We start from the raw sequence: 19388 nt of genomic DNA on the forward strand, positions 1-19388 counted from the left end.
ACTTCTAATAGGCAGGACATTTCTATTCTTTCCTCTCGTAAGGTGATCTATTCAGTTCGTGGTAATCCTTCGGCAGGTGTCAGGAGATTCGGGCCCTGTTGGAGACGGGGGCGTTGGAACCAGCTCCTCTCTCTCCAGGTTTCTATAGCAGAGTCTTTGTTGCATCAAAAGCCGGAGGTGTGTGGAGGCCCATTACAGACCTTTCGAGCCTCAACCGTCGGGTGGTGATGGTGAAGTTTCGTATGGAGACTTCACAGTCAGTGCTGCGGTCAGTCAGGAGGGGGGATTGGATGGTCTCGGTGGACCTAGAGGACGCGTACCTCCAGATTCCTGTTCATCAGGATTCTCGGAGGTACCTCAGGTTCGTGTCTTCTGCCGGCACCTTCCAGTTCAAAGTTCTCCCCTTCAGGCTGAACACATCATCACAGGTGTTTACAAGGATCATGTCTCCTGTATCGGGAATTGTGCATCATCGAGGATACAGGATGTTGAGACATCTGGACGGCTGACTGATCCTTGCCTCCTCTCTAGAGGAGATAGTAAGGGTGAGGGACTTCTTTTTAAAACTGTGCAGGGTACTAGGAATTCGACTAAACCTTGCCAAGAGCTGCCTAGTACCAACTCAACCCATGACTTATTTAGGGATGAGGATTCTCCGTCTTCCTTTGAGGGTTTTCCCAACCCAGGGGAGGATACAAGCGGTCCAACAACAGGTAGAGGTGTTCCTGTCCAGCAGGGAACAGCTGGTATCAGCTTGGAGAAGCCTCTTTGGGAGAATGTCTTTCTCTCTCTCTCTCTCTTAATTCCAGGGACTCGTCTCCAGATGCGCTCTCTGCAGGTATGTCTCAGGAATCACTGGGACTTCCGCAACGAGAACGCATTCATAGTCTGGAACAATTCTTGCCTGTCGGATCTTCTGTGGTGGTCAAAAGAAGGGAATCTGACACCCGGAAGGTCTATCGACTCCCCTCTTCCCGACATTCATCTTTACACAGATCCCTCAGATCAGGGTTGGGGAGCAACCTTGGAGGAAACCCAGGCTTCGGGCCTTTGGGGGGATCGGTAACGAGAGGAATCAATCAATCTTTGGGAACTCAGGGCGGTAGAGGCCCTCGGGTGTTTTTCAGATCTAGTGCGCAACAGAGTAGTGGCTCTGTTTTGCGACAACATAACTGCGGTGTCGTATCTGAAGAACTCGGGAGGCACGAGATCAACAGATCTCAATATTTGTAGCTCAGAGAGTCCTGAGATGGTGTGAAGAAAAGGTTTCTCTTCTTCTGCAATTCGTTTCGGGGAGTCTCAATATGCTGGCCGATTCATTAAGTCGCTCTCATCAGGTATTGGGGGGAGAGTGGACTTTGGTGCAGGACATAGTATGTCAGGTTCTCCGGAAATGGCCAGCAACGGTAGATTTACTTGCGACAAGATTGAGCCATTGTCTTCCAGTGTACTTTTCACCAATGGCGTACTCCATGTCGATAGGCACCGATGCAATGCTACAATACTGGAATTGAATGCAGGTATATGCCTTTCCTCCATTCAGGCTCATTCATCAAGTAATCAGGAAACTGCCGGAAAGTGTCAAGACAGATATGACCCTAATAGCTCCTTGCTGGCTCCAATGTCCTTGGTTTCTGGAGCTCCTCACAGGAGTTCCGATGTTCCTAGCCATGCAGAAAGATCTTCTCAGACAACCGCATTTCCATCATTATCACCCAAACCCTCGCATGCTGAACCTAGTTGCATTGCGACTATCGAGCGAGCAGCTAGACAAACCAGACTTTCTAAAGCTGTGACTAGACAGCTTCCTTTCAGCTTGAGAAAGTCAACCCACAAACTTTACCTAGTCAGATGGACAATGTATAAAAGTTGGTGTCGTAAGGAAGGTCACTCCATCTCTAGACCTTCTATTGCTAAGACAGCCGATTTTCTGTTATTCCTTAGAAAAGCCAAGGGGCTTTCGTATTCGGCTATTACTGGGTACTGCTCAATGCTTAGCAGTACACTTAGCTTCCATATCCCAGAGATTTCCACTAGCAAACTCATCCATGATTTATTGCGTTCTTTTAAGATTGAATGTCCTGTTTTGCCGAATTGGGCTCCTCCATGGGATTTGTAAGAAGTACTTCATTTTCTGCGTTCCCATGCTTTTGAACCTACTGAAGTTCTAACTTTAAGACAGCTGACTAAGAAGGTGCTTTTTCTTACAGCCTTAGCTACAGCGAAAAGGGTGGGTGAGTTTCAAGCGATTTCTAGGTTGGTCTCTTATGCAGGAAATGATATGCATTTGTCTTTTCTACCAGAATTTGTGGTGAAGACAGAGTCGGAAGTTAACCCTCTTCCTTGTTCGTTCAGAGTTCTTTCTCTGCAAGAGTTTGTTGCTGGAGACGCAGCGATGTATTTATGACTGGTGCAAGCATTGACAGTTTATTTGTCAAAGGTGGAAGAACTCTGTCCTCATCCGTGCACACTTTTCGTCTCTCCGCAGAATCCTTCCCATTTGCTGTCAAAGAATGCGATCAGTTACTTTCTGAGGGAGGTAATTTCCCAGGCCTCTCCGGGTTCTTCTTCTTCTTCTTCTTCTCCTCCATCGTCTTCAAGCCCTGTCTTACCCCGAGCACACAGCATTCAATGTATTGCCACTTCATCTTCCTTTCTAAGGAATTATTCCGTATCTTCTATTCTGGAAGCGGCTAATTGGAAATCCGTCTCAGTATTTACTTCCTTTTACTTAAGAGATGTTCAATTCGCCTCGTCGGAGGGGTATTCGCTTAGTCCGTGTGTAGCGGCTAACTCTGTCATATAGGGTGTGTTCATTTTAACTGAGGGAGTATTCTCTCAGTCCATTAGTGCGACTAACTCTATTATCTAGGGTGCGTTCCGTTTAACCAAAGGGATATTCTTTTAGTCTGTTGGTTTGTAGGTTAACCAGATAGAAGAATTCATTTTTAGGCAGCAGTGATAGCATAATCACAGGGAATTAGGTTAGTACCTTTCCTTAACTATTGTAGTCTCGGATAGTTTTCCCTACGAGAGTCCAAGGGGGTGCTCAAGTAGGTTTGGCTTTTCGTCGACATCAAGATACTTCGTCACTGGTCGGTTGTCTGACCCTTCCTCAACCCAGACGGGTTACCCAGAGGGACAGCGGCTCTGCACACCGCTTCACTTCCCTCCATACACGAGAGGCTTTGAATAGCCACATGGGAGGTCGACAGATAGAGACAAGACTGGCCTGACTGACGATCAAAGTACTCTCCAGTATGTCTCTTCACTGAAAACATTGATCGTTATGGCGAGTGTTATGCAGAGCAGACTGGTGAGCTACCACCTCTGCGGTTGGTAAAAGGGGCATGCAATAGAACTGATCCCTCCTCCTCCTCCAAATATTGTTAATCGGGCTAATTCAGGTGTTCAGGGAGTGTATTGCAATATGAAGTTTTCATAATAAAACTAATATTGTAATACCTACCTGAACACCTGAATGATTCCCACCCTCCTTTCCCCACATCAATTTAACCTTGGATAAAGCAATTGACGAAAAGTGGGCGTGTCGGCACACACGTGTCAGTGTTACCAACCGTTTGTTGTGGTAGCTCAGTGACAAGATTTTTTACGATTTAGTTTGAGGATTAGTTGAGTGAAATTTTACAATTTTATTTGATGATAATTTGTATGAAATGTTTACAATTTCATTGTTTAGAATAACCTGAGTGAAATGTTTAAAATTTCATTTAAGGATTATTTTAGTGAAATGTTGGCAATTCTATTTGTTTGAGGATAATTTGAGTGATGTTTACAGTTTCATTTGTTTGAGGAAAATAGGAGTGGAATATTTACTGTTTTAATTGTTTGAGGATCTTTTAAGTGACAAAGTCAGTAGATAATCAATTTTCTTTTAGTACTAGGACCACAAGAAGATATGCACAATATTATACATTGTCTGGTAACATACACTGCTATGGTGTTCTGACTGAGGAAACCAAAACTCATATGCTGCATATGGCGGTAGTGTAATGCATCCACTGTTCTTGACTTATCAAGACCAGTTCAATGAACACCACCCCCTCCCCTACAAAGTCTTACACTATTTATAAGTATCTTGTATATAAGATAAAAGAAAGTTGCTAAATCAATCAGTATCCAATATATATCTCCCAAATGGCTATATAGATGTTTCATAGATTTTTATCTGAAACACAAAATACCTGTTTGGGTGTTTCAACAGCCCCTTTTAGACTTGTTCTTACCAATACTCCTAGGATAAAAAAAAAAATCAACGAATAAACCAAATCACCAAGATTTGCACAAATTGCACAAAAGCAAGGTCAGCACATGAACAAAAAGAAAAAAAAAATTCAATGTATAAACCAAATCACCAGGATTTACACAAATTGTGCAAAAACAAGGCCAGCACATGAACAATAAATGAGTGCAAACGGAATGTCTACACTCAAGTGCAACTGGAATAACAACGAGTAGTGTCAGTTGGCAAGATTGGGGCATCTTCTAACCCATCTCCACCTGGGTACCACCTCTGTTTAGCCACTGCATGGCCAGTCCAGCTCATGCGCATAGGATATTCCATATATGACAGGCAAAGTACATATTTGTATCCCTACAAGAACAAATATAAATTATACCTTAGCTCTAAACCTCATTCAGTTTTAAAGGAAAGCATTCTGGAAGCTAGAATTCCAAATTATTCTTGCCTGATAGGCCAGTCATTTCCAAAGAACAGTTGTGGAAGCAAGAGCTCCACATAAATTTTTCTTGTCAGAAATGTCAGCTAGTTTTACAAGAAAACAATCTGGAAGTTAAAGTACAAAAAACATACAGTACTAAAAATCAACTATGGGTGAGAAACCAACTGTTTATTGGTACCAAGCTAAAAACCAACCATGGGGGACACAGTAAGTCTGTATTTTCTTACTGATAAAGATCTAGGGTATGCGAGAGCCTCCATTCCACTCACTTTCAATGAAAGATTGCTCACCATCTTGAAGCCCATTTTTACATCAAGTGCAATACTCTGAAATCAATTTGTTAAAACTAACAAAGAGCATCAAATGCCAGGAGAGGGGGTTGCATATGCCAGCTTACGGCACATAAAAGACAGAAACAGACTCGGACCCTTAATCATCAGTTGAAAAATCAGGCCTCATTCAACACTAGAAGCTAGGAGGAAAAGTTCAAGAAAATAAACTGCCACCCCTACACATAAAATTAATTGAGGGATAGACGAAGACTGGAAAAATGAGAAAGGTACAGTCACTGCCCAACTTATGATTTATGTTCCGTTTGTATCTTGAATTGTTTGCATGTTGCTTTCTACTATGTTGTGCATATTTTTTTTTTTTATGTTTACATTTGTGAGTTAACTTGGGAGTCATAGATTACACTATTTTCACTGCATTTTTAAATCATGCAGTATTATATAGAATTACTTTGGATGCTAGAAAGGTAAAAAGAAGAAAATAAAATTTAGATTCATGCAAAATTCAAAATTTAGTATTTTTCCCGTACTTTTGAAAGTTATGAACTTCAAAGAATTTCGCAGGAGCACCGTCTGACATTGGAAGTTACCAAAGTAAACAATGCACACTGCCATCTATTGACAAAATACATACTAAACATTTCCTATGGGGGGAGGCAATATATAAAATGGGAATTCATGGGAAGACAGAAATAAGTAGGAATATTTTACGAGTATCCTCGTGATTGTAAAAATACATGGGAGTTAATCACAAGAATACCCAGACTAATACCATAATCGGCAAAACCATTTAAATTCTGTAAGTACTCTATTGGAATTTGTGATAAAATATTTCATATAAAATATTTCATCTGGCACATGTACAGACCAGATCTGTGAGAATAAAGAAATGAGACAACGGTCTGGTCAAACTCATTATTACTAGCAGAATACACACACACAAACCAGTGGGTTAATCCTGTTCTCCGAGACCAAAGATACTACATGAACTGATCGATCTTAGACCAAATTCCCATCTCTATCTACTGGCCAAGTTCCACACCTGTGCTTGGAACAAGCACAGCCTGCACCTCCTCAAAAGTATCTACTTTAAACTCTTCTGCAAGCACAATGCACAACATATCATTACTAATTAGTAGCTGCTATAAACACTGAGTCACTCTAACGACACTTCTATATATCCCTCTGGGAATCTAACATCATCCCATCTTTTAACAGGAAATCTGATGTAAAATCATAAATGATGGTGATGGCAAGGTATATATACTATGTTAACAAGAGAATTGACACAATAGTACAGTATACAGCATTATTATTACTAAGTAATAAAATGTCACATTTTAAGCTCCCATACAGAATGGCAGAAACATTTGTTGTTGGATGACAGGAAAAACTAAAGTAGAACTTTGCTACAGCTGAGTAATTTATATATATATTTTACCTTCATTATGACACTGAATAATCCTGTTGGTTCCAGTGCTTGGTCTTCAAGACCTAAATTTCATAATCAACCAATCAAGAGGACACTAAAATTAATAGATGAAAAAAGGACACAAAGCAATGCAACTAGGGCCAAAAGGATGATGCCCTGAACAAAAAATACAATCTACGGTTTTCCACCATAGCAAACAGCAGCATGTATAAACATGGAAAACTTCATATCCTCATGCTATCACACTCAAATCAAACTTACACCAAGCAAATGTCACTCACATTAGCAAAAAAACTTGACATACAAAACCAATGAGTAAAAACTTGAAAAGCAACAGCATGTACACTTGCTTATGTTACACAAACAGCTGGTAATAAGAAACCCACAGAAACACATGAACAACAACATACACATCACCAAAACATGAAGAATTGGATGAATTCACAAGAAAAATCCTGACTGTATGAGAAATGTATATGACGAAGATAAGAACCTACAGAAGTAAAAAGAATCTGTCAATATATTAGCACAGAAGAATGCATCTACTTAACACACACTGTGAGTTACTTGCCACATACATGATTTGCCATTTTGGATCTGGATCTATAGTTAAACTGTTAATGAATGGGAATCCTCATATGAGTATCTGTAACAGGTTTTGGGTGATGGACGGGAATCCTCATATGAGTATTAATATTACGCACCATACTGTTTGAATGAATTTAGCAGGAAAGACATTCACAGCACTTCAATGGTCATAAATGACTTATGGCAACTATAATAACTCAGCATGGGAGACATTGATAGGTATGCCTTGAGATTTCAGAGGGGAATGTACTGACTCTCTGCAACTTCAGGACATTTTTTTATTCATTTGCTCAAAAATATACCCAGACATTGCTGCTGGTTTTAGTTCTTATCTTTTATGATAGTATGTCAGCTATAATTGTAATTTTGCAAAGAAAATTGCTAAGAAATATATATAAAAAAAAAAATGTATACCCCACAAAAAGCTACTGCATCTCCCCATCTCAGTAAATCTTGTATATATTTTACAACTAATATACTCAGAATTTGTTACTGATTTTAGTTCTTATCTGTTATGATATTGTGTGAGCTGTAATTATAATTTTGCAAAATAAAATAAAATAAATTACCGTATTAGAAAAAACATGCATATCTTGGTAAAAATGACATTTTTATAATAAAATAAAGTTTTATATACAGTAGAACCTCGGTCCTCGACACTAATTCGTTCCAGAAGAAGTGTCGAGATTCGATTTTGTCGAATTCTGAGTTAATTTCTCCCATAAGAAATAACTGAAAATGGATTAATCCATTCCTGACCACCAGTCATTACCCCAACCTTGCCTTTTTATACAAAACTTTACACAAATTACAATTAAATAAGTTCAGAGTTGAATAACTTACCGTATCAGAAGCACTTTTTACATTTTTAAATGCATACTGTATCAAAAAAATTGGCCTATGACCAATGCGGCCGTATTACCGATGATAGACCGAGCGCCATAGGCTAGGCTAGGTAGCCTATAGGCAATACCAGAATGTACTGCAACGGGTACACACAAAAACTGTTGTTAATAATGATAACATTGAAAAACAAGCCTGATTATCACATTAAATTAATAATACAGTATTTATAAGCCGAATTACTGGATGTCTGTTATCATAAAATTAAGAAAAATTTCCTAAATTACGTTGGAACTCAGCAGCTTATGGCAGATGTAAACAAACCACAGCGCCACCCTGGTGGTGTATCGCGGTACTAATTACATAAACATTCAGTATTTATTGTAAATTTCACACAGAGTCTATTGGAATAGTGTACAAAATGACTGTAAAACATCTTTCAGTAAATATTATGATTCCCTAACATATTGGGACCCATGATTGGATGAAAATTCAGTGCAGAAAGCCAAAAAAAATGATATATACTTGTACAAGGTGTACTTCTCCAAACAGCAGCAGCAGCAGCAGCAGCAGGTGTGGGCTTTAAATGCTTTTAAATAAGCATGGGAAGAACGCCACCAACAACGCAAACTAGCGGCAGCCGCCCGAAACTCTTTTTTTCTACAAACATCATATGATTCATCGGGTCGGCTTCCGGTTTGTTGTTTGAGCTCTGATGCAAAATTTACTCAACATTTCGTGTCGAAATCCGATTATGTTGAGTTCTAGTACAGTCGAGGACCGGGGTTCTACTGTATACTTACCCAGTAATTACAAAGCTATTAGTTTCCCACATATGGCAGCCTAAATTCAAATTTTGTGGGTAGTGCTGAGATTGCTCAGTGTAGGTGCACAGTACCGCCCCCTAAAAGCAATACTAGGAATGACTTAGCTAACCACCTCATTCTGTTTTATGCCTGATGTCCATCAGAGGGGAGGAGGGAGGGCTCCGATCATGTAATTACTGGGTAAGTATATATAAAACTTTTATTATAATAATGTCATTTTTATATTAGTGACATACCCAGTAATTACATTGCTGATTCCACATTGATAGGAGATAGGATCATGGACATATTCTACTCTAAAACATTAAGTCATGTAATGAATTTGAAGTAGAAAAGTTGCTAGCATTAAAAACAATGCCTGTCGTTTCCTGTCAGTTAAGAGAGCTACTGCAGGTGCACACTGCCTCTGGTTGGTGATCATCTAAACTCGCAGTGGTGTGGCGGTATAGCCAAGGGTCATCGCCTCATACTTAGGGGGAAGTTTGCAGCTAGGGAAGTGCTCCGATGGCTAGCAAAGTATGACAAGTGCCTGCCCTTGCCCTGGGCACAGCACCAAAATAAAAATAACCGATAACACTGACACCTACACTGAAATAAAACCACAACCCATCCACTGAGAGTGGTAGGTACTCCAGATAGGCTGTACCCCCTGGCTCTCCAAACTCAGCACCTGACTGAAAAGGTGAAGAGATAGCAAGAGAACATCCTGTGCTTCCTTCCATGATGCCATTCCAATCACTAAATATGGTCTCGAGATATTGGAAAATTTTGAATCTGTTTAAGCTTTCATAAAAATAATGAGAAGCAAAGTTCGCTTACACTTCCAGTAGGCCGATAGTAGAATGGACGTGAAGAGCATAGAGCACCTGAAAACTAAGGAGGTAGAGGCTGTTCTGATGTCCTTAGCTTTGCTTCAAAGTAGGCAAAACGCACTCCAAAAAAGATGGAGAACCACATGTCTAGACAGAGGAAGAGACGGGTCAGGTTCTTGCCCTAACTCCCTAGGTTATGGAAGGTCCTCCGATTTCTGGTTCAGCTCAGGGAATTTCTGAAAAAACTCCAACTGGACAGAGAGCTCTCTATACTACTTCTGAGCTGTGGAGTACTATTGGGTGCTTGTAGCAAGAGTTGGAGCCAGACGAGCTGGGGGCCAGGCAAGCTCAGGTGTCAGGAGCTGGTGGACACTCAGAGCATGAGATGGCGCAAGAGGAACTGAGTGCCAGGCGAGCTAGGAGTTCAGGAGCTGGCGGACACTCGGAGCACTAATGGCTGGCACCAGAGGAGCTGGGTGCCAGGTAAGCTAGGAGCTTGGGAGCTGGCAGACACTCGGAGCATGAGTTGGCGGCTGGCACCAGAGGAGCTGGGCACCAGGCAAGCTTAGAGTTCGGGAGCTGGCGGACACTCGGAGCATGAGCTGGCGCCAAGCTGTGGCTGGTGCCAGAGGAGCTGGGCACCAGGAGAGTTAGATAATGAGATGTTGCATGCTCCTGGAAGTCAAGGGAGTCTGTAATGATCTAAAAGCAGAAAGAATGGATCCAGGTCTTGGATAGAACCTTGAACTTGGCTATAATCCCAAGGGTAACAAACAATCCAAGTCAATTTCTTCCTTGCTTGGCTGGGTAAGGACTTGAGAAGGGACGGAGATTAGGAATAAATCTAGGTCCCTGTGCTTAAACCCGAGTTAAGCACAGCTCTATACTCATAAATGGAGGAGTACAAGAGAACCTAGACCTCTTCAGAAAAGAGGTAAACTGCCACTGGGTCACAGATGTCTCAAAAGGGGTGACGGAGTGTCTGAGGTAAGAGTTATGGAAAATTGACCCTTTAGTCTGGTAGATGAAGCTACAAGACTGACGTCTGCATGCCATAGTCTTTGCGACAAGTCTCAAAACCTTTACGACTGACAAGCCTCTGGATCGCTTGAAGCCTGTCCGGGTAAGGGCGGACTATCTTTGGCGGTATTTTTGGGAGGTTGACGAAGGAGAAACGTTTGGGGAAGGAACCTGGAGGGTCCCAACAACCGTCGCAGATTCAGGAGTCATTCTACATAGGACAGAACGTGTTATGAGCCTGAAATTAAGGCTTCCCTGAACCACAAGAATGTGTAAGGCGAGGAGAACCAAGAAGGATCGGTCTGTATATGGCGACTATTGCCCATACTAGAGTTTGGGACAGGAGAATCCAAGGGAGGAGGTGAAGAGTCCTTGCGGTGACAGACAGGCCCAAATTTGTCTCACCCCATAGAGTGCACAGATCCCGAGGGACCAGGGGATTGAAGGCCCACTCAGAAGGAAGGAAGGACACTCTTCTGATGGCTTGATACAACTGCTAGACCTTAACAGCCCTGAAAAATTTGCGTGGCCAGAATACTTGACTGTTTTGCCCACCGAAATTCTTTATTGTTGGAGGATCACGGCGCAAACTGCAGACAAACTGCAGACTCACTGTCATCTCTGTGGGCCCGTGTGGACTGAAAGTACCTTGTACAGCCTGAAGCATATGCAGAGCTGTACGTGGAACAGAAATTATATCTGGCAAACTTAAAAAAAGGCAGCAAAGTCCATAATCCACCAAAATCTAGGCACAACAAAAAACAGAGGCCTTGTCCAAAACCAGGCTGTTACCAACTCTGTAGGTCAAACGCAGTCCTCTAGTTAGTTAGTTATAAATGATTTGTTTATCCAGACCTCTGAACCCTTTTAGGGTTCTTCTCAGGCTGGGATCACCTCTAAATAAGAAAAAAATTAGCCCATGAGTGGGTGTTAAGCACCAATGGTGCCAAGTGCTCTGGAAGGGTTGGGGGGCGTTTGGGAATCGGCGCCCAGTGCTAGCTGGTTGGTGCTAGGAGACTGGACGTTGAATCCAGGCGTGAAGTCAGACTGAAGGAGTGACAGGGGAACCATAGCGAAAACGTAGGAAGGCTGAGAGATGAAGCTAGCCTCCCTACCTCTTGACAGGAAGCAGAGAACGGCAACCGTAATTGCATGGAAAAAAAACATGTTACAGTGCTTGTCTGTGCCGGAAACCTCGGAACTGGAGGAAAAAGCAAGACTCTCATATGATGCATAATCTTAACTAACGATGGTGGATGACAAAGTCCCCAGAGGTACATCCACTAAGTTTCCGAGCTAAAGAAACTTGCTTACAGTCTGAAAACTCTAGGCAGACGGAAAGAAACTCGAAAATTCCGAGAGTTGAGGCTGAAAACCAAAACAGAGAACTCTGCGAAGATGGTTGTGTTCTGAGGAAGAGATGAAGAAGTGAGCTCCTGATTTTGGTCTTCAAGCGACAAAAAGCTTCGAGTCAGCGCTCATCTCCTTCTGCCAAGCGCTCTCTCCAGTTACTTGGCTCCTACTTCACCCTTCAGACTTCCGCACCCAACCGCTCAGCGCTAACTATGGAACGTTCGGCACAAACATCTGAGTGCTTGGCACCTCTTTCTTCTTTATCAGCCCAGGAAGACTGTGCCTTATCTTTATCCCGGATTAAGCCTCAATTTGAGGAGCTCATGGGCTTTTTGAAAGAAGACAGTTGTTTCCAAGAGTAAGGACACCTCCTTATACCGTCTCCTTGGACATCTCCATCAAGGTGCCTTTCCAGTGGCTGACTAACACTACACCTGCAACAAGACACCTTTTCAGTGGCTGTCTGCCGACACTTGGGTATAGACTACAGGTTTGACTGAGGGGGCAACCCCCTTGGACTCCCTTGGACCACCAGTATGTCTTCTCCCCAGAGCTGGGGAGTGGGACAGTGACTTTAGGTCTAGGAGATCCGAGGGGCCAGATAGCCACCTCCTCCGCTACACATCCAGTGAGATGTTTTTCCATTGGCTGTCTGTCGACACCTGGGACTGGCAACAGGCTCGACTGAGGGGGTGACTACCCGTATGTAATCCCCCCGACCTCCTTTGGACATTGGACCTGGAGGCGGGAGGAGGTAGGAGGTGGGAGGAAACAGGAAGCAGGTGGAGGCTAGTGGTGGGCATTTCACTGATTTTGGTAATCGCGGTTACCAATTACATTCATGAAAAATAATCAATTAGTAATCAATTACTAACTACTTTTTTTATATCTATATAGGAATTTCTGGTATCTGAGTATAAAAACAAACGTAAAATATATGAATAACATTTGTATTTTATATGTTCAGACATGTATGCATTTTAAGATAAATGTACATGTATCTTCTAAAATAAATGATAAATTAAATCAAAAAGTAGTTTACCAAAGCCATCTGGCCATGCGCACCTAAGGATACTCCTATCACATGATGTTGTGGGTTTGTATGTTAGGAAAAATACAAATTATTGTTGAACTTATATTAATAACAAAAAGTAGTTTTAACATTTAAGTATCAAAGCAAATCTGACTCTAATATTGTAGAACATATGTTTTTATTCTCTAATTAGTGATTGAATCCAGTAACCGATTACGCCCACCACTAGTGGATGCAAGTGGCCAGCGCTGGAGGCTAGGATCTAAAGATGTGGGACGTTCACGATTGCGAGATACCAGGAAAAACACCTCCGTACACCGGGGCCATTCAAACCTTCTCTGTAACGTTCCAAAGCACTGCCGAAGCAAGAACCGGTAGCTGACACATGGCTGTTGAGAATGTTTCCTCTTGAGGCTCACTGCAGCCAAACATTTGCACCATTCTCTCCTTACTACGTTCCAGCCACTAAATTTTTCAGTTTTCTGCAAAGGAAAGTGTGATGAGTAGCCCAGGTCCAGTAAACAAAACAAATTACAAACGTTTTGGCCTAAAGGAATGGCGTAACATTTAAGAATTACTTTAAAATAATTTACCAGAAGCTAGCAAGATGCCTATGCCCGATAAACAAAAAATAATTCTTAAATGTTTGCCTAAAGGAATGGCGTAACATTCAAGAATTACTTTAAAGGCAATCACTTCCCAGTGGCTGGGTGCAGCCTATGCCCAGTAAATACATCATGAATGCAAAGTTTTTGGTCTAAAGGAATGGTGTAACATTCAAGAATTACTTTCTAGACCAAGCTATTACCGGCTTGTTGATGAATCTAAATCAAGGTAATAATAATGAAAGACAAGACTCATCCTGAAAGATTTCTGCTCAAAGGCTATGAAATATGCATCCCGGTGGCTGTGTAATACTACCAAAAAACGGTGATATAACCGGAAAATAAGAATAAGCTGCTGTAAGCAGTCGATGTTTAGTCGAGTATGGCAGAAAACAGAATGACGTGATTAGCCAAGTCATTCCTAGTACTGCTGTTAGGGGGTGGTACTGTGCACCTACACTGAGCAATCGAAGCGCTACCTGCGAAATTTGAATTTAGGCTGCCATACGTGTAAAACTAATAGCTATGTAATTACTGGGTGAGTCACATATAAAATTAACATATTTTTATGAGTATCTTGTAAAAGAGGCCTCACACACAGTTGTAAATAGTCACTTTCAACTTCCTGTGGAAGGTAGGGAAAAATTTTTAAAACATTTTTTCTTACATCATGTGCATTTGCATATCTTCCTCTTTCCACTGATGTGTTTTTTCTTAAATTGGCCAAATTTAAAGTTTGCCCGGTCTGGGGTGTGCTTGATATATATTTAGCCTGTCCCTTAAGAGTTAAGGCAGTAGTAAAAGTATAGACTACAGCGAGCTTGTTCTTTGTATGAACACAATCCATGCCTAAAAGGCAGATCAGGGTCTAAATATGGCATGTAATAAATTAACATGCAGCAATCACTATTACACAGCTCGTAAGTAAGAGTACAGTAATTTGCTTACCTGTAATAACAAGCTGGAAAATGAGTCTGCAGTTCTAAACCCTTCAAGATTTTCCTCAATCCTTCTTTTATAAATACTTCATCTTTCTGCTTGTTGCTGTGGGATTAAAAAATAAAAACTTTTGTTCAGTAAACACAAAAACATAACTGAGATTTCAGCAAATATCAAGGTTTCACAGATCACTGATAAAAATGCTCATATGACTTGATTGCTACCATATCTACACATGCAATAAGGGCTTTCTTAATGGAAAGGAGATGCTTCATTTTCAGGTATATGAAAAATGATATTTTCATAATAAAATAAATATTTGAACATACTTACCTGGTAGTTATATATATAGCTTAAGTCCCTGACGTCACGGCAGAATTTCAAAGCTGTGACAGTAAGCTGATGGGTGATCAGGTGAACCACCTGTCGCCCTCTATCCAGGTACCTGGAACCATTCCAACTATTCCTCAGATCTTCCATGCCCCTAGTCTCTGGGGAGGAGGGTGAGTGCCCATATCTCTTCTGAGTAAGTATGTTCAAAAATTTATTTTATTAGAAAATATCATTTTTAAACATCTAACTTACCTGATAGTTATATATAATGATTGACACCTTTGGTGGAGGGTCTGGGAACAGCCAACATCGTTGGAATTTGTGGGTTAATAAATGACAAGGTCATACCTGGATTAAGAAGCTGACTTCAATGGACGCCCCTCATTATGTCTGCTTTCCTTAAGAAGGTCAGCGATCCACTCCAGGGGCTGAAGACCTCTAAGACTGCCAACCCGGTGTACCAACCTCTGTGACAGACAACCTATAATACCCGTGTTCAGGCGCCACCAAGGAACAAAATGATCATCTACAGCTAAAATCAATGATTGTGGAAGACTGCGTTCAATCTTCACAAACAACCCTCCAAATTTCCAGCCATTCCAAGGCAAGAACAAAGGGTATTGTTTTATGGGATTGGATTAAGGAAGCTGACTCAATAGAACTCCCCCTCATTATATCTGCATTCCTTAAGAGATCCAGCGATCCACCCAGGGGGCTGAAAATCTCTAGGGGCTGTCAACCGGTGTATAACCTCTATGTGACTAGACCTCCTCTCAATACCCTTGTTCCGGGCGCTACCAAGGAACTTTCATCCCAATGATTGCGGAAGACTGCGTCAGTCTTCACAAACAACCATAAAATTCTCAATTCAAGGTAAGAAAAAATTATTTGGTTTATGGGATTGTAGGGTATTCCCTTCTCCCATTACTGAATTAGATGCTATAAACGGACCCAGCGTATAGCAGCCTTCGTATAATGTTGGGCTTGTTTAGATAATGAGGCAAATACTAACTTGCTTCTCAGAAGGTCGTCAAGATACTCTGCAGGGACCTGTTCTGTTTAAGAGCTACAGAGGAAGTTGCTATTGTCTGGGCTCGTGCGTCCTTGCTCAGAATCTTGTGGTCTATCTCTCTACATTCCATATGTGCTTCTTTTTTATCAATTGTCTGATAAAATAAAAACAGACATTCTTAGACATCTTGTACAGGGCGTTTGACTGAGCACCAAAGCCCTTCTGAATTCCTTCAGCCCTTACCGGTATGGAGCTTTCTCTCTCCTCCCCTGTTATATCCGTTAGATTCGAATCTCGAACATTGAGGTCAGGGTTGTGAAAGAGTATTCATTTTGCAGGAAGCCTAGTTGCAGTGAGCAGATTGCCTTGCCTTGTCTAAAATCTATATTCTTGCTGAGAGCATGTATCTCCACTAAATCTTTCGCTGTGCCCAAACTGACCAAGAAAGAGTTTTCATGAGTGAGGTCCTTTAAGATGTCCTCTATAGTGAACCTACTCCTCTGAGAACCTCAGGACCCGTCTAGGTTCATGTTGGTGAGTTCTCTATATACAAATTTGGGTTACAGAGACATTGGAAGAGGACACATGGTTGTCCTTGCACCATCCTCTAAATACCTCTGTGAACCAATCTCTTGTCGGTCAGTAAGGGGCCACAAGGGTCATTCCGGTCCTCTCGTGTGACCTAGAGTGTTGAGTACCCTGTGTATTGCTTATCTTGAAGGGAGAAAACATACCGCGCAAGTGGACCAGTCCATCAGGAGACGTCTATGTATGTCGTCTCGGAATCTGATGAGAGGCAGTAAGTTTCCAGTCTCTTTGTTAACTGTGGTGAAGGAAATCCATGCACTGATGTCCCCAAAGTCGCCACATGCTTCTTAAGATGTCTGAAGTAGCGTCCATTCTGTTGAGAGGACTTGATTTTTTCTGCTCAGAATGTCCGCCCTCATATTTTTTCTCCCCTTGCATAAAGCGGGTTACTAGTTTGACATTCTTCTCCTTTGCCCAGAGAAGAAGTTCTCTTGCTGTCTCGTATAGAGACCTGGAGTGAGTGCCCCCTTGTTTGCTGATGTAGGGCAGCGCTACAATAGGTGTTGTCGGCGTTGACCTGCACTTCTCTGTTCTCCACTATGTTCTAGAACTCCTGAGGCTAGAAGGATTGCAGTTAGTTCTTCCTTTCCTAGTGTTGCTCCCCATCCTGGGTGCGATGGGAGAGCAACTCTGAGTCCGGGTTCCTGTGATGAGAAAAAGGGTCACTCCTGGGCTTGGCCAGAGTCCATTCCACCACTCTAAACACGGCCTTATTGGTTCCGAAATGGGAAGCACTTGGTCTCAGTTCAATTTACTTGTCCCAGTTCTGATTTGAAAACTGTAACGGGCATAGAATCAATCTTCTAGAGAGAGAAAACAAACTGTTCACAGGGAAGGGTCCTCAGCCAGACTCATCCATTCCCTCGCCGAGCATGTCTGTCTCTTTAGAAAGTCCTAAAACTTTCTTAAGGCTTGTCCTGTTCTTGCAACAGAAGGAAAAACCGAAAATCTGACTCTGAATCTTTATCCTAGGTACAGAACCTCTTGGGATGAGATCAGTTGAGATTTCTCTCTGTTTATCAGAAGACCTAATTCTTCGTATACATGAATCGTGGTGTGAAGATCCTCCGGGCAGCGTGTGTGGGAAGGAGCTCTGAGGAGCCAGTCGCCAAGTACAAGGAGATTCCGATGTCTCTCGTGTGAAGAAAAAATCTGCTACATTGGTAATCATCCTTGTGAAAATCTGTGCTAGACGCTTGTTGCCAGTGCATCTTGCGTCCTGAGCTACCTCCACGTCTTGGCTTCCAATATCTTGAAGCCTGACGTCCTGACGTCCAATGCCTTGACGATTGACGTCTTGAGTTCATTGACGCTTGCCGTCATGGTGTTTCATTCTAGATGCTTGACACCAGAGTATCAGCGTCTAGAGTTTCATTACTCGTTCAGCGTCTTAAACTTCTGGGCGTCTAGAAGCTTTAGTTGGACGTCTATTATCGCCCTTCTTCTCTTTGCCTGGTTGTCATGCTTGCACCAAGAAGGCAAAGCCTGCTGCATATTTGTAGTAAAGCTATATGCAGGGCTTTCCTGCTGATGAGGACAGGCTGGTGAAGCATTAACTGCAGAGATTATTTCCCTCCTCCGCGTCAATAATGGATCGTGGAGGGTTCAGCAGACAGTACCAATCCAAAGGAGGAAGGAGAATGTACGGAAGACAACTGGCGTCCACCACGCTCTTACCAGCCTGGTATCCTGACTAAACAGAACTGTCTACATTTCTCTTAATAAGAGCTACCCTTAGGGCTGGAAGGAAGAGCTCGGGTTGCTCCGTGGCTACAACCTGGAGTCTGAAGTCTTTTCATGGCCTCCCCTCAATACTGGGTAACTTGCTCTTGAGAGGTCTCGAGTCCCGAGCCAGACGTCAGCCATGTCTGCTTAGACCGAAACAGAGAGACCGAAACTGGAAAAAACTTTTCCCATGGACGAACTTCAGAAAATTCTTGGAGTTCGGATGCATGGGAATGTGAAAATCACATCCTGGAGGTCCAGTGAGGCCATCCCAGTCATGCTGTCTGACTGCAACTAGAACCGATTTTGTATCATTTCCACCGCGACCTTTAGTTGCAATCACGTCTAGCACCGGTCTCTGACCCCCCAAGCATTTGGGGATCAGGAAAAACCGAATGTAGAATCCAGGGGAATTCGGATCTTGAACTCTCTGTCTGGTTTCCTTTTGCAACATCATGGACACTTGTTGCTGTAGAGCCTTTGCCTTGGTTCTGTCGTTGCATTTGACAGAAAGGACTATTAGTCTTGTTACTAGAGGGGGCCTCCTCAGGAAAGCGATCTTGTACCCCTCTTAGAAGACCTTTGTTGGCCGAACCGGATGAACTTCAGACTGTCATTCGTTGGGTCGGAGTTCAATTCTCGCGGTCGGCTGATGAAGAGTTAGAGGGATTTATTTCTAGTTAAAACTAAGGTATTTATATCATGCCCCCTCTTAGAGAGTAACTGAATGGACAATAGGTCCTCTCCTTCTCTCCACACTTGCCAAATGGACCAGCCTGGCTACGTGCCGCTGTCTGCAGAGAAGAATCATATCCTCCTTTTTTCCTAGCAAGAGGCTCTTCGTTATCGTTCATCTACCCGTCCTAGAGGAACCTCTATCGGAGGGCCGACCACGAAAGAGCTCAGACACCTGAAACACAGGAGCCTCAGCCTTACTCTTTTAGCGATGAAAGTCGTTGGAAGGACTTTTCTAGCTGTTTTAGATATTAGATCTTACGTGGTTTTCAGGGCCAAGGATGAAAAGACCTCTTTACCAAATCTTGAGAGAAGAGGTGAGAGGAAAAAAGGGGCATAAAACAGTTCTGATTTTGACTGGACGTGACCCCATTAGCCAGGAAAGATCAAAGATGGGCATTTTCTTCAGGATTCCCGCTGAAAGCGTGGCTGATTCATTGGCACCACCTCAAGTCCTTTATCCATGCGACATCAGATATATGAGTTCTTGATTGTCAGTCGTGTTGAATAATTCCATCTCTCTTCACCTCAGCTCCGGGGTCAGTCAGAA

At 42.5% G+C, this 19388-nt stretch overlaps 1 long non-coding RNA gene across 3 annotated transcripts in view; it reads right to left on the reverse strand.

Moving 5' to 3' along the window:
* Positions 1-19388, reverse strand: part of LOC136835048 (uncharacterized) — a 37530-nt gene that overhangs the window by 7807 nt on the left and 10335 nt on the right. For all 3 annotated transcript variants that reach the window (XR_010851963.1, XR_010851962.1, XR_010851961.1), the window contains exon 3: positions 14455-14550. This is a non-coding gene — a long non-coding RNA (uncharacterized lncRNA). The remainder of the gene's footprint in view (positions 1-14454; positions 14551-19388) is intronic.

This window comes from Macrobrachium rosenbergii, chromosome 54, assembly GCF_040412425.1.
Source record: "Macrobrachium rosenbergii isolate ZJJX-2024 chromosome 54, ASM4041242v1, whole genome shotgun sequence".
In the NCBI taxonomy this organism is placed as follows: domain Eukaryota; kingdom Metazoa; phylum Arthropoda; class Malacostraca; order Decapoda; family Palaemonidae; genus Macrobrachium; species Macrobrachium rosenbergii.